The sequence below is a fragment of the Bubalus kerabau genome, chromosome 3 (genome assembly GCF_029407905.1).
Source record: "Bubalus kerabau isolate K-KA32 ecotype Philippines breed swamp buffalo chromosome 3, PCC_UOA_SB_1v2, whole genome shotgun sequence".
Taxonomy (NCBI): Eukaryota; Metazoa; Chordata; class Mammalia; order Artiodactyla; family Bovidae; genus Bubalus; species Bubalus kerabau.
Window position 1 is genome coordinate 47,973,177 of NC_073626.1, and position 14,975 is coordinate 47,988,151.

Here is a 14,975-nt window from a genome sequence, read left to right on the forward strand (position 1 = left end):
AAAAAGATTTCTAACTGATTGAATGGAAGCCTGTGGATAAGATCTCACCTGGATAAATAATAAACCAATCACAATAAGACAAAATTCAAAAGAAATACACAAAAACCCTGGGATCCAAAATTTGGATTGCGGAATGCTTAAAAGGAATCCGTTGGCCTAACAGCAGGAGGACTGAGCAGACAAAAAGGCCTTAGCTAATGGCAAACTGAAGTCATTTGTGTGAGCTAGCTGCCAAAAATTAGTTTGCTCTTGGGCCACAGTGAGAAAAGAGCAGGGCTACACCCTTTCTATTTAGCAACCAATGATCAGAAAGAATCAATACTCAGCATGTCCAGGGAAGGTTGACTAGGCTGTAGATGTAACTGTAAACCATGCAAAAGACAAAGAAAGAAAGAAAGAAGCAGTTTTAGAATACCATGTTCCACTTGTCTTCAAATCCTGGCAAGACTGGATTTGAAGTGGAAGGGATTTTTTTTGTCCCTGTTACTCCTAGAGCACAGAATTAGGACCAGTGCATGGACACTCCAAGGAGCAATTTTTCAGTTTAACCTAAGAAAATAATTTTTAATAAATAAGGATGTTTAAAGCTGAAAGTTTCCCATCCTTAACGGTATCTGGCATCAGATCATTTGCTCATTAGTTATGCTATTGGGAGAGATTAAGGCATCAAGCGTCATTCATATAAACAACATTTGTATCACAAATGACAATTACTTGTAAGGTAATTTCCAGCCCTGTGATTTATGTTGACTATTGCGTGTGTCTAAACTGAACCATGCTTCAAGAAGCAGGCTCATGCCACACCTCCTCCATGAAGCAAAGTATGACACAGACCAAATCTTCCCTGGCACCGACCTCCAGCATTAAACCATTTGGAGTCTTACTTTGCTTCCAAACTTATATTTGAAGTAGTTCACCTCCCAATCATACCATAAAGAACCTCAGTCTACTAGGTACCCAGGGAGCCAGGGAGCTTGCTGACTCATCACCCCCCACCCAACCCCCCGTCCACAGCACAGAATCAACATTTTTAAAATTATCAGTAGCTCCTTTTTGTGAATGGGAAGAAAGGCAATAAAGCTTTCTTGGGAGCATTTGTCTCCCCTCTGCCCTTTTGATATATCAAAATTCCTTGTTTTGCATTTAAAACTTCCCAACTCCCTAATGGGGGCTTCCCAGATGGCACAGTGATAAAGAATCTGCCTGCCAATGCCAGAGACACAGGGTTCGATCCCTGGGTAAAGAAGATTCCCTGGAGTGGGAAATGGCAACCGACTCCAGTATTCTTGCCTGGAAAACTCCTTGGACAGAGGAGTCTGGTGGGCTACGGTCCATGGGCTACAGTCCGTGGGGTCGCAAAGAGTCAGACAAAATGACTCTGAGTACACAGGCAACTCCCCAATGAGGACAATGGTCACAGAAACAGAAACCCATTCTTGCAGCTTTTGCAGATAATAAAATATGCCTTCTTTCTTTCCCTGTTAGCACACGTGAAGAAATGGCTCTCAGAAAACAAATCCCAGGAGAAAGATTTTAAAGGAAAAAAGTCAAAATTTGAAATTGTCTATAGTAAAAGTAGACTTTATTGATTACACCAAAGCCTTTGACTGTGTGGATCACAACAAACTGTGGAAAATTCTTCAAGAGATGGGAATACCAGGCCACCTGACCTGCCTCCTGAGAAATCTGTATGCAGGTCAAGAAGCAACAGTTAGAACTGGACATGGAACAACAGACTGGTTCCAAATAGGGAAAGGAGTACATCAAGGCTGTATACTGTCACCCTGCTTATTTAACTTACATGCAGAGTACATCATGAGAAACGCTGGGCTGGAAAAAGCACAAGCTGGAATCAAGATTGCTGGGAGAGATATCAATAACCTCAGATATGCCAATGACACCACCCTTATGGCAGAAAGTGAAGAGGAACTAAAGAACCTCTTGATGAAAGGGAAAGAGGAGAGTGAAAAAGCTAGCTTAAGACTCAACATTCAGAAAACTAAGATCATGGTATCTGGTCCCATCACTTCATGGCAAACAGATGGGGAAACAACGGAAACAGTGACAGACTTTATTTTTTAGGGCTCCAAAATCACTGCAGATGATGATTGCAGCCATTAAATTAAAAGATGCTTGCTTCTTGGAAGAAAATCTATGACCAACCTAGACAGCATATTAAAAAGCAGAGACATTACTCTGCAAACAAAGGTCCATCTAGTCAAAGCTATGATTTTTCCAGTAGTCGTGTATGGATGTGAGAGCTGGACTATAAAGAAAGCTGAGTGCCAAAGAATTGATGCTTTTGAAGTGTGGTGTTGGAAAAGACTCTTGCAAGTCCCTTGGACTGCAAAGAGATCCAACCAGTCCATCCTAAAGGAAATCAATCCTGAATATTCATAAAGACTGATGCTGAAGCTGAAACTCCAATATTTTGGCCACCTGATGTGAAGAACTGACTCACTGGTGCTGGGAAAGATTGAAGGTGGGAGGAGAAGGGGATGAAAGTGGATGAGATGGTTGGATGACATCACCGACTCAATGAACACGAGTCTGAGTAAACTCCAGGAGTTGGTGATGGACAGGGAGGCCTGGTGTGCTACAGTCCATGGGGTTGCAAAGAGTTGGACACAACTGAGCAACTGAACTGAACTGATGTATGGATAAGAGTTGAACTATAACAAAAGCTGAGCGCTGAAGAATTGTTGCTTTTGAACTGTGTTGGAGAAGACTCTTGAGAATCCCTTGGACTGCAAGGAAATCCAACCAGTCCATCCTAAAGGAAATCAGTCCTAAATATTCATTGGAAGGACTGATGCTGAAACTGAAACTCTAATACTTTGGCCACCTGATGTGAAGAACTGACTCACTGGAAAAGACCCTAATGCTGGGAAAGATTGAAGGCAGGAGGAAAAGGGGATGACAGAGGATGAGATGGTTGGATGGCATCACTGACTTGATGGACATGAACTTGAGTAAGCTCCGGGAGTTCGTGATGGACAGGGAAGCCTGGTGTGCTGCAATCCATGGGGTCAAAAAGAGTCAGACACGACTGAGCGACTGAACTGAACAGTAAAAGTAGCAGTGTCTTACCCTCTGGAGGAGCAGGGCTAGGATTCTTCTTCCCTGCGTTTGAGAAGATGGCAACCCTGTAATAATCGGATTCCTTGAGGACACTGTCTTGAGAAATAGATTGGCCTTGCTTAAGGATTGGCAACATGAAAACAACTATAGAGAGGAAGGGGAAAGAGGCTCTTCTTGCAGCTATCTTTATGATACATGCTCATCTTTGCAGAAAAGCTGAAGATGGAATGAAGTGGAAAACATGCACACATTTATTCTTAAAGTCATTAGTATTCAAATCAAGTTTGAAAATATGAAATTATAATGGCTTCACTAGTCTTACTCAAACTGTTTTAGGCTCAAGTATGGATAACATGGCAGGTTTCTAGATAAGAGATATGAAATTCAACTTGGCAGCCTTATCCAAGATGATGTAGAAACATTTAAAACACACAAACTCATTGTACTACTCAAGCTTAGCATTTAATGATGTAATAGGTCTGGCCAAAAAATGTCCAATGTGAAATTACACTATCCAGCTAAAAATTAAAAATATTTCAAGGCACAGTTAAGGAAATACAGATGCACAAATGGCTTTCACTATCCTATATTGGTAACTGGCCAGACATTCACTTAATTAACTGAGAATGAATCAGAGCTCAAAAAGATTTACATTTTTTTTCAGGGCTCTGACATGTGTAGTCCAAAAATAATTGATTCTGATTTTCCCAGCATCTCCATAACTTCCTTCTATTTTAAGCCATGATCACTTCAATTCAGTTCATCATGGGTTTTTGTTTAGTTTTTGGACTGGTAGACTTTGTGCATAGTCTAAACACTTTGTAGAAACTTACTGATACACATTATACATATAGAGTTCATCACAGTTTTGAGAAGAGCATAGACCCAACCAGGGACCCCCAATAATAATCCTTCAGATTAGTGGGTATGAGAGCAATTAACATATGAAATCAACCATGACACCCTCTTTGAAGCACTCTACGGAGAGCAGCAATGTACTAGGGTTAAGAGTTCCGGAATATGATACCAACCCTGATAGACAAAGCAGACACAGTGAAATTTGCAAAGAGATTGTGAGCCCTGGAGGACAGGGATCATGTCTCATTTTTGCTGCATCTCTAGGATCTGGAATTAATCTATGGAAAAAGCTGGAAAAATATTTGCCTAGTGGATGAATTAACACATATCCTATACAGATACATAAAATTCTGGGCTATGGCCACACAAAGGTCTCTAGTTGAGGAGGCAAATGGATACTGAAACCCAAAGCTGCATCTGCCTGGAAACAAAGCTGCTGCTGCTGCTGCTAAGTCGCTTCAGTCATGTCCGACTCTGTACGACCCCATTCCTGGGATTCTCCAGGCAAGAACACTGGAGTGGGTTGCCATTTCCTTCTCCAATGCATGAAAGTGAAAAGTGAAAGTGAAGTTGCTCAGTCATGTCTGACTCTTAGCAACCCCATGGACTGCAGCCTACCAGGCTCCTCCATCCATGGGATTTTCCAGGCAAGAGTACTGGAGTGGGGTCCCATTGCCTTCTCCGGGAAACAAAGCAATCTTCTAATTTTCACAGAGCCAAAAGAGGGAGTCAAGCTTCCCAGGTGGCGCTGCTGCTGCTAAGTCACTTCAGTCGTGTCCGACTCTGTGCGACCCCATAGACGGCAGCCCACCAGGCTCCCCCGTCCCTGGGATTCTCCAGGCAAGAACACTGGAGTGGGTTGCCATTGCCTTCTCCAATGCATGAAAGTGAAAAGTGAAAGTGAAGTCGCTCAGTCGTGTCCGACTAGTTGTAAAAAAATCCCACCTACCAATGCAGGAGACAAGAGATGCAGGTTTGATCCTGGGTTGGGAAGATCCCCTGGAGCAGGGCATGGCAACCCAACTCCAGTATTCTTGTCTGGAGAATCCCATGGACAAAGGAGCCTGGCAGGTTGTAGTCCATAGAGTTGCAGAGAGTCAGATATGACTCTAGTGACTTCACACATGCATGCACAAGATGGACTATCCAGGATCCTGACCAACGAGACCTCTACAATTGCTAAAATCTAGGAGCTCATAGGAGAAGGAAATGGCAATCCACCCCAGTGTTCTTGCCTGGAGAATCCCAGGGACGGGGGAGCCTGGTGGGCTGCCGTCTATGGAGTTGCACAGAGTCAGACATGACTGAAGTGACTTAGCAGCAGCAGCAGGAGCTCATAACAAACCACCTGCAGCTGCAAGTCGGTCCTAAGGACACTTCCAACTCCACCCAACAACCACTGGGGACTGTGCCATATGGCAAAGGATGCTGGCCTCCCAGACTCCATAATGAGTACTTAGAGTCACAGGAGTTGCTCTGCAAAGCCTCTGTTGGCACCCCTAGAGCACTGCTAGCTTCGGGAGACATACTCCCCTGCATCCCCAGCACAACATGGAGAAGGGTGAAAGTCTGGATTCACCTGTCCGCCATGACCCCGGCTGCCTGGAGGATACCTCATCTAAAGAAGCAGCAAGCTTTCCACAAGGTAGATATCCAAATGAGACGTGTGAACAAGATCAGAAGTAGGAAGAATATCACACTTGTGGTAATAACTAATTTGAGCACCTTTTCCTGCCTGGCACTGTTTAAGAGTTTGTATGCATTATTCCACTGAACACTCTTGACCACAGCATGAAGTAGGTCCTTTGAGCCTCTCTTGACAGATGGGCAAATTAAGCTTTAAAAGGTTAAGAACCATGAACAAGGTCACACAGGTGCTAAGTGGCAGGGCTATGACTACATACTCCCCCAACCCCGATCTCAGCTATAATCCTCGATGGCTTTACAGGATTAGAATATATAATATTCTTTTGGCGCTCACAAGGAGTAAGAAAGTGATGTTCTGCTTTTAATAAAAATCACGCCTATCATTTTCACCAGATTTTACTATCTCTTATTAGTGTGTCTGGTATTTCAAAGTACATCTCACACAAGTGCTTTGTGAATTACAGGAATGTAAATGAATCACATTGTAACATCATTATCTCTCATTTGTATTAGTATTCAAAATTACCATTTCATATGCTTCCTCTAAAAAGCATGTACTTATGTATTTATTTTTACATTATAAAGGTAATACATGTGTATTAAAAAATAGAGGAAACAAAGAAAAGCAGGAAAGAAAATATCTATCATACTACCTCCAAAATGCAACTGTTAAGATTTGGGGAAACATACAATTTTCAGCTCAAAAATATAATATGATTACTCATATAAACATGATTTCACTTATAAACCCATACTTAAGAATAAGATTTTTTTTTCCAAGTGTTGAAAAGACCAGTGAATATGTTTTATATAATTCCCATATGGAGGCCAAAAAAGTTTGTTTAGGCATCATGAAAAGGAAAATACAATTTTCTTGAAATAAAAAGATCTGCTATCTCATTATTTCCCACGCACAGTAACAGCCATCTTCAGGGAACATTCAAGAATATTGTTATAGGAATTTTTGGAATGAATGCTACATTTCTCCAGAGACTAACTTCCTAAAGGGTTTTACTCAAACTGACTTCACCTCTGAACACAGATGGTCTAAGCTACAACTCTTCACATGATCCATGATGGTCTCAAATGGTGCTTTTCACCAAGAAAAAGAAAATGAAAGAAGACTTTACAATCACACCTACCAAGTCTGTTTTACTACAGGCTTTTCTGATAAGCAACCGATTTAGTAAGTTAGTGGTAGACTGGGATGAGAAACCAGGTTTCCCATTTCCTGGTCCATAGCGTTCTTGGAAATAATGTATGTCTATTTATTTAGTATCGTATACAAATACTGTTACTATTATTTAAATGGCAGAATGAAAACAACGTATGACTTAGATTGTAGGTCACATTCCACATTGACAAACTTGCCGCCACTAACTTATACAGGAGTTTGAATAAGGTTCCACGTGCCTCCATATCTCATCAAGAGTTCTGAATCCCACGTTTTCTTTTCATCCCTGCTCCCTCCTCATTCCGAAGGGACTTAAATAGGAAATGTGTGAACCACTCTACCTAAGATAGCTACCTTGGCATCTCTGCTCCTCAGGAAGCATCTTTCACTCTCTCTCATTTCAAACCTTAGTCCAGAAGTGCTGACTAACAAGGGATTTCAACAGGGAAAGAAAAGAAAAGGAACTACGAAAGGATGGACAGGCACTGCCAGAAGGAAAAGGGAAGCTTCTACAGAGAAGTGGAGGAGTCATCCGCATTCTCAGGACCTTGGGTTTTTCTCTTCTCCACAGTGCCTCCCTCTGGTGTAACTTCTTCACTTCTTGCCATAATAGAAATTCAAATCAAATTCATCTTCTAATGGACACAGGTTGCTTCCATGTCTTGGTTATTGTATATAGTGCTGCTGTGAACTGTCAATGAATAAAGATATGGTCCACATACACAATGGAATAGTACTCAGCCATAAAAAAGAATGAAATAATACCATATGCAGCAACATGGATAGACCTAGAGATTATATACTAAGTGAAGAAAGTCAGGCAGAGAAAGACAAAGACCATATGATACCACTTATATGTGGACTCTAAAAAACATCTCACAATTGAACCTATTTACAAAACAGAAATAGGCCCACAGAAACAAAAACCGTACTTACCATTGCCAAAGGGGAAAAGGGGGGAGGGATAAATCAGGAGTTTGGTATTAACAGATATACACGACTATACGTAAAATAGTAAACAACAAGGACTTACTGTATAGCACAGAGAACTATACTCAATATCTTGTAATAATTTATAAAAGAACATATATACCTGTTGTTGCTAAGTCACTTCAGTCGTGTCCGACTGTGTGTGACTCCATAGACGGCAGCCCACCAGGCTCCCCTGTCCCTGGGATTCTCCAGGAAAGAACACTGGAGTGGGCTGCCATTTCCTTCTCCAATGCATGCAAGTGAAAAGTGAAAGGGAAGTCGCTTAGTCGTGTCTGACTCTCAGCGACCCCATGGACTGCAGCCTACCAGGCTCCTCCATCCGTGGATTTTCCAGGCAAGAGTACTGGAGTGGGGTGCCATAGCCTTCTCCAATATATACCTATATATACACACACACATATATATATATTTTATATATATGCATAACTGAATATTGTGCTGTATGCCTAGAACTAACATAATATTGGAAATCAACTATATTTCAATATTTTTTTAAAAAAATCATATTCAGCCCTTTCTAAAGATTAATTCAAGACATTACGTTAAATGAGAATCACAATGGTTTGAAAAGAAACAGTGACACATCATGCCACACTTGTTGATTTTCATAAATTTAAATCAAAACAATTTTTGCCTTATACATTTTTTCACTTAAAAATAGGTACAAAGTGCTATTTTTATATAATAAATTAAAAGGAGCTTTCCATTTGAAAAAAGAAAACTGCCAATTGGCTCTCAATAGACTTACTAAACTGAACAAAGTAACTTCTCTGAATCCCAGAGGACAGTTAAGCTGGACAGGCACTTCACCACAGTGTGATTATTGGCTGAACACTTAAAAAGAATGTTCCTCCTTTCCTTATCTTTAATATTGTATCTAATTCTGGGTACTGGTGAGTGCCTAGACAGCCCCTTGAGTTGGAATCAAACTGCCTCTTCCTAATTCAGTAGAGAAATACAGCAAGGTTTAGCATTTATAAAACACTCAATACTTTGTTTCATTGAATCACCTATAGATTTGAAAGTTGCCATAAAAATGTAAAACATATATTCTGAGTGTTTGTTTTTATTTACCCCGTTACATAATAAAAACGTAAAAGGCTATACATTTCCAAAGAATATATTTAGAAGAACTTCCTATAAAGCTCAGACTTCACTAGAAGTTTTTACTTCGAATTTAAAAAGAAAATTGTGTCAGTTCTTAATCTTTTCTTCTTGACACCAATAACTGTAAAAACAAACAGTTAGCGGGTAACATAACACTGCGATCGTGGCTACACTGACCTATATCAAAACAAGACAAGTCAAAACAAAAATTCAACAGTGAATCGAACACAAGAACCTGGCAGGATTCCCAGAAGGTCACCAAACTTGGACTTGAGAAAACTGTCCATGTTTCCTGAAATTCTCAAAGATACCTCTGAGTTTTTCATTAGTAAAAGCCAAACTGCTAAAGTAACGGCAAAGAGGAAAAACTCAACTAGATCCTTAACCTAGCTATAAAAAAACTCTTCCTTTTCACAATGGATAGCTATATGTTTATTTTCTTACACTTAGCTATAATGATGTCAGTGAATTTTCATTTAGAAAAGCTTTTCAATAAATAACCCTGAAATCAAAAATCAAACTGGGTCAAGGGAGACAGGCAGATCCATAGGATTCCCAGGGCACTTTATCTGGGATTATGTGCTTCTACCACATTATCTGATTTTTCAGAAGACAAGGCAGTTGAATGAAAAATGTACTGAGCAGAATACAGGAAGCCTGTTGTTATCTGGTGCCACCACTGACTGTTCCTGAGCTTTTAGCCAAGAATGAGGTCTCCAAGATTTTTTCCCCATTTCCCCTGGACAAATTATAATATCCCTAAAAATGCTATGAGTGCATAGGAATTCCATATAGACAGGTAAGCTGTAATGTTACACAGCCTCTCTTTTTCAAAGCACATGACAACTACATTTCACAATAAATTAACCCAACTGATTAACTTTTTAATCAGTTTGGGCATCAACATGCTACAGCTCTGATCTCAGGTGACTCCAATGTTTAGTCCAGTTTGGGAACTAGTGGGTGAAGCAGTCATTCTCCGAGTGTGGTCTCAGGCCCGCAGTAGCAGCATCTGGGAACTTTTAGAATGTTGTTCAAAAGTTTGTATTATTTTCCAAGAAAGTTGAAGGACTTCATTTATTCAGAAACAAATTCTCTTACTAGCTAAAACAGAAAAAGCATCAAATGACATAACCTGAATTACCACTGCCTTTTCAGGATCTAATTTTTGGAGGTGAAGAGAGAAGAAGAGAGCATCAGCTTAAACCATTAACATCCAAGGTGAAATGATAGGAAATACTTATTAAGCATTTACTGTTAGTAGAACTCTATGTTTGTTGACTCATTTACTCCTCATGATAACCCCCCTGATGTAGGTACTATTCCCCAATTTTAGAGCTTCCCAGGTGGTGCCAGTGGTAAAAAAAAAAAAAAAAAAAAACATCTGCCAATGCAGGAGACTTAAGAGACACAGGTTTGATCCCTGGGTCAGGAAGGTCCCCTGGAGAAGGGCATGGCAGCCCACTCCAGTATTCTTGCCTGGGAAATCCCATGGACAGAGGAGCCTGGGGGGCTACAGTCCATGAGGTCACAAAGAGTCAGATACGGCTGAAGCGACTTAGTATGCATTCAGCCCAATTTTACTAAGGAGGAAACAGAAACAAAGAAAGGGTACACAACTGGTAAGTGACAGTCAGGACTCAAGGCTTGGCATTGTGGCTGAAGAGTGTGTGTCCATAACTGTGAGATGGAGAAGGCTCAGCCACAGAGCCAATTCTCTTTTCATGAGACTGGATCGCTTGCCAGGAATAAATATTTCAAGTTGTTTCCCACAAGAATGCTAATGAAACAAACTAAAGAGTTACTACTGCATGCTGAGAAATACAATCCAAAAATAATAAATACAAAATAAAAATGTATATCCCTTTCCTGTGATGTGTTTTGCTCACACGACTTTCCAGGTTGGCCTTAATGGTAAAACCGTCAACTTTGGAACAAAGTGGGCCATCAAAATAAGTGAACTGAAATGAAGACAATCAGAACCTTTCTAAGTGAGCCAAGTTATGAAAAATAAAGGCAATTAGGCTCCCTTCTTTATGACTATCTCTGCTCCAGCCCTTGTGCCTGCAAGCGGAGAATCACGAAATCACCGTGGGGCATTAGCATCTTTCTGAACTGGCCACTTACTGGGCTGCCTCATCTTGTCGTTGACTTGCAACATCACAGATGCTCAGCTCTTGAGTTAAATTATCCAGGATACATAATTTGATTATTGAGCCTTTTAATTTGCTTCCACACGCCTTCATTTTCCCCATCAAGAGAAGTGCCTCTGATCTTCACTTTTCATGCCCAGAGCCACTCCTCATCTCATACATAGTAAGCCAAAAAGAAAACCCTACTTACATTAAGTTGCAATTACATTTAATTTAATAACATTAAATTCTAATCATATTCAATTTAATGACATTACATTGTAACTTCCAAAGTATCCTAATGAAGACCCGATTTCCTGAATGAAGTAACCAAGATGTTTATGTGCTGAGACTTGTATTATGTTTAGTCTTCTAGAAGTCACAGAAGACTGGTAACAGAAAGAGTACAATCTCTTACATTCAAAGATGGAAGATGAGTCCTAAAATTGCATTCTAAGTTGGAAATCTAATAGTCAATTTATCACTGAAATTAAAGGTGAATCGAGACGCATTTCAAAGTACAGAATCAAGTGGCATATTTCTTGGAATTAATCCCCATTTTTTTTTTTTACTAGAACTCTCTGGTTCTAAGAGGATCACCCAGATCAGTTCCAATCAAATATTGTAAAAGGAGTTGCTTCTTCTCTATGTGGTTCTGAAGCACTGTGAAATTATTGCAGCTAAGAAACAAAAGGACAGTTCAATGGCCTCACCTGCCCCTTCTGCCAGTTGAGGCTTATCCTTGCTGTGTCCTCACCTGGCTCTCTCTCACATTGTCCTGAGCAAACCTTGATGTAACTGCATAACGTTTCATTTTTCTCTCCCAAGAACCTAGGAAACACCAGGTAGTACTTCTAAACTGATGTTCGTGGAAGCCACAGCATGCCAGGCCTACCATTTGAACTGTCTTTTATAAGGAATGATATTCCAGAGAGCCAGATTTAAGGCTGTTTAAACTTGAATGTGAAGATTATAAATTCCACCAGATGGTAAAATCCTTTACCATACACAGTGAGTAGATTAAAAACTAGGCTGTTGACTTGAAGATAATCTACTAGAAAAAATTTTTTCTAGAAAGTTCTATATAAAACATAGAGTAAAATTAGGAAGATAATTAGAGGATGTCCATATATTCAGATTCTAGTAAGAAGGAAAAACTGTAAATTCTAAGGGTGAGGCTGACACGTAAATACATGTAAATAAAAAGTGTGACCATGTTCTCAACATAGTTTTCATTCAAAGTCTTTGGGGATTCAGTCTTTATTTTCTTTTTAGTTGGCGTGTGTGTCTGTGTGCGTGCGTACATTTTGGACTAGCAAATATGTCATTGACTATGCCGGAAGCATTATTTCCTTTAACTCTGACAACACAAGACAACAAAATGGCAGTGCCCATTTTGCAGATGAGGAAGGTGAGGCCCACAGAGTTATACCCCTGCCCCAGAGCTCAGAGAATCAGAAGAACAGATCTTGAACCTGCATCTTGGGCCTCAGATCGAGTCTTCTAGTCCTCACCACAACCTGTATTCCCCCCAGTTCTCTGAACACAAGCTTAGAACCTGTCCCTTAAAGGTCTCTATACTTCATCACAAATTGGCTCTGACAATAGCAGCTTGGAAAGCAACTGTTCTCCACGCATAACACTGAGCAGTGTTCACCCCAGCACACATGTTCTAGGACCAAAGTCACGCCTCTTCTAGCTTTTTTTCCAACATCAGATTTTCAGATCCATTTAAGCCTATTTGCAAAGTCATTCTATTTCTGTACTAATGACTTACGAACAGCTGGAATTATTTTTTTCGCCAAAATTTTGAAATCTCAGATCTCTATTTAAAAAAAAAAAAAAAAAGGAGCCACTCAGAGAATTCAGAGACCTGCAAGGCTGAATTTCCTTGCACTCTGGAGAACTGGCATGAATCCCTGAAACCTCCAGTTGCTCATACCTCATATGAGTCCTGTAAAGTGTACTGATGACAGGGATGATAGGGAGCAGCCCCATCAGGGGCCAAACGTTGGTGTTATTGCAGCCAGGAGATTCTTAGGTGCATGTCTTCTTTGGCTTCCTTTCAACTCGTAAAAATAGAAAATGTTTACTACAGGAAAATTCGCTCCAGGTGATGGCTAAGTCTCCGCCCTTTTCAGAATCCTCCAAAGTCCACGGCATTTAAAAATATATGGGTAGAACCCTACTGATAAATATCTAAGATTTTCAGAAAAGGGGTCTGCTTCCTCCCTTCTCTGGAAGGAAAGCCAAAGGCGTCTGCCCTTCCCTCCGCTGAAACCCGACCCAGAGCCCTCTATAGTGAGCCAGCGCTAGCCTGACCTGCAGGGTCCAGGAACACACGGCGGGCTGGTCCCTACCCCGCAGTTTCAGATTCGGATAGTCTGCGCCTCCCAGGCGGGGCCCCGGAGTTTGCATTTCTGAAAGTTCCCAGGGGAGGCTGCTGCTGCTGCCAAGAGACACCCCTTCCTTGGAGAAGCAGGGCTCTCAGCCACTGGTTCCCAAAGCCACACCACCTGGCAGTCACCTGGGAAGTGTGTAGCCCACTCCCACAGATTCCGATACAATTGACTGGGTGCTGTCCCGGCCCCGGATTTGTCACGCTCCCCTGAGTGAGCCTCCGGGGCCGCAGTCTCAGAGAACCTCCCGGGCACCGCGCACAGCCCGCCACCCCGCGCTCGGCATCACGCTCCCGGCGCCGCACGTGCGGACACCAGCCCCTTCTAGAAAGACCTCGGCGCAGATAGATGAGCTTAGGGGAGTAAATCACCGCGCACTATCCATTTTCCCAGGCCAGAATGCTCCGAGCAAAAATCAAAGTCCAGAGAGGCTCCGGAGATCATGCGACCACCCAGGAACTTTGCGGGACAGATCCCGGGTCCCAGCCTCCATCCTGGGTGCCGACTCTGCCTGCCGGTTCACTCGCTGCCTCCGCACGCGCGGGAAGAAACTGCACCCTGCAGACGCGGGAGCTCCAGCCGGAGGTCCCCGGTTTGCCATCACGGCAGGGACAGGGGAGAAGGGACCGCCTTACCTGGCGCGCGTCCCTGCTCAGGGGTGCTGTCGCAGCAGCGGCGAGCCCCGCGGGGGCCCGGGGGTCCTGGAAGTGACCGGCCGCGGCCCTGCCACCACCTGGGCCGGAGCGGGTCGGCCGCCCTCCCCTCCCGGAGCCCGGAGCCCGTCTGCCCCGGGCGGCCGGTGCGGAGCGCGCGGGACTCTCCCGGCCCCGGAGGCGGAGCCCGAGATAAGGTTCGCGCCCCCACCCGCCCCCTTTCCGCGAGCTGAGGCCAGAGGGTGGGTTTTGGATCCGAATCCCCACTGCGAGCTGCCGGGGAACCCCGCTAGAAGCCAGAGGAGCTCACGTCCCGCTGGGACTGGGGAGAGGCGGGCCCGGCATTCCCGGGAAGCAGGTCAGGGCAAGGCCGCTCGGAGGTGGAAGGCGCCAGGGCGAAGCAAGGCGCGACCCGAGCGCATCCCTCGCGCGGAGTCAGGGAGCCCTAGGCCCGCCTCCGGGCGCCGGGATCAGTCACCTGGTCCAGCGGCTGACCGGTGGACCTGCCTCTGACCTAAGCTGCCGGAACACCTGAGGGAAGTTCGCGTTCAAATCAATAGGCAGTTACCTTGGAGGACTTAGAGGTGACAGGGAAAGTCCGAAATAAGGTGCCTGATAAACGGACGGTCTGCGCTCTGCCCCCTTTAGTCCGTCCCTCACCGGGCAGCCAGCAAGTTCTTTAACCATCACGGGCGCTCAGACCTGCAAGCGCTCTGGCCCTGGCTGACTCTCACCCGTCACTCTTCTGACTTCTCATCCTGCCCCCTCCGCCCAAGACCTTGTGCCCTTCCTTATCCGCACCACCTGATGCGAAGAGCCAACTTGTTAGCAAAGAGCCGGATGCTGGGAAAGATTGGAGGAGAAGGGGAGAAGGGACCACAGACGACGAGGTGGTTGGATGGCATCATGTGCTCGATCGATGGACATGAGT

General features: G+C 43.3%; 1 protein-coding gene across 1 annotated transcript in view; it reads right to left on the reverse strand.

Moving 5' to 3' along the window:
• Window positions 1-14,228, reverse strand: part of COL21A1 (collagen type XXI alpha 1 chain) — a 251,131-nt gene extending 236,903 nt beyond the window's left edge. The window contains exon 1 of the mRNA XM_055571783.1: window positions 14,027-14,228. The gene's annotated coding sequence lies outside the window, so the exon portion shown is untranslated. The remainder of the gene's footprint in view (window positions 1-14,026) is intronic.
• Between the last annotated feature and the right edge of the window lie 747 nt (window positions 14,229-14,975).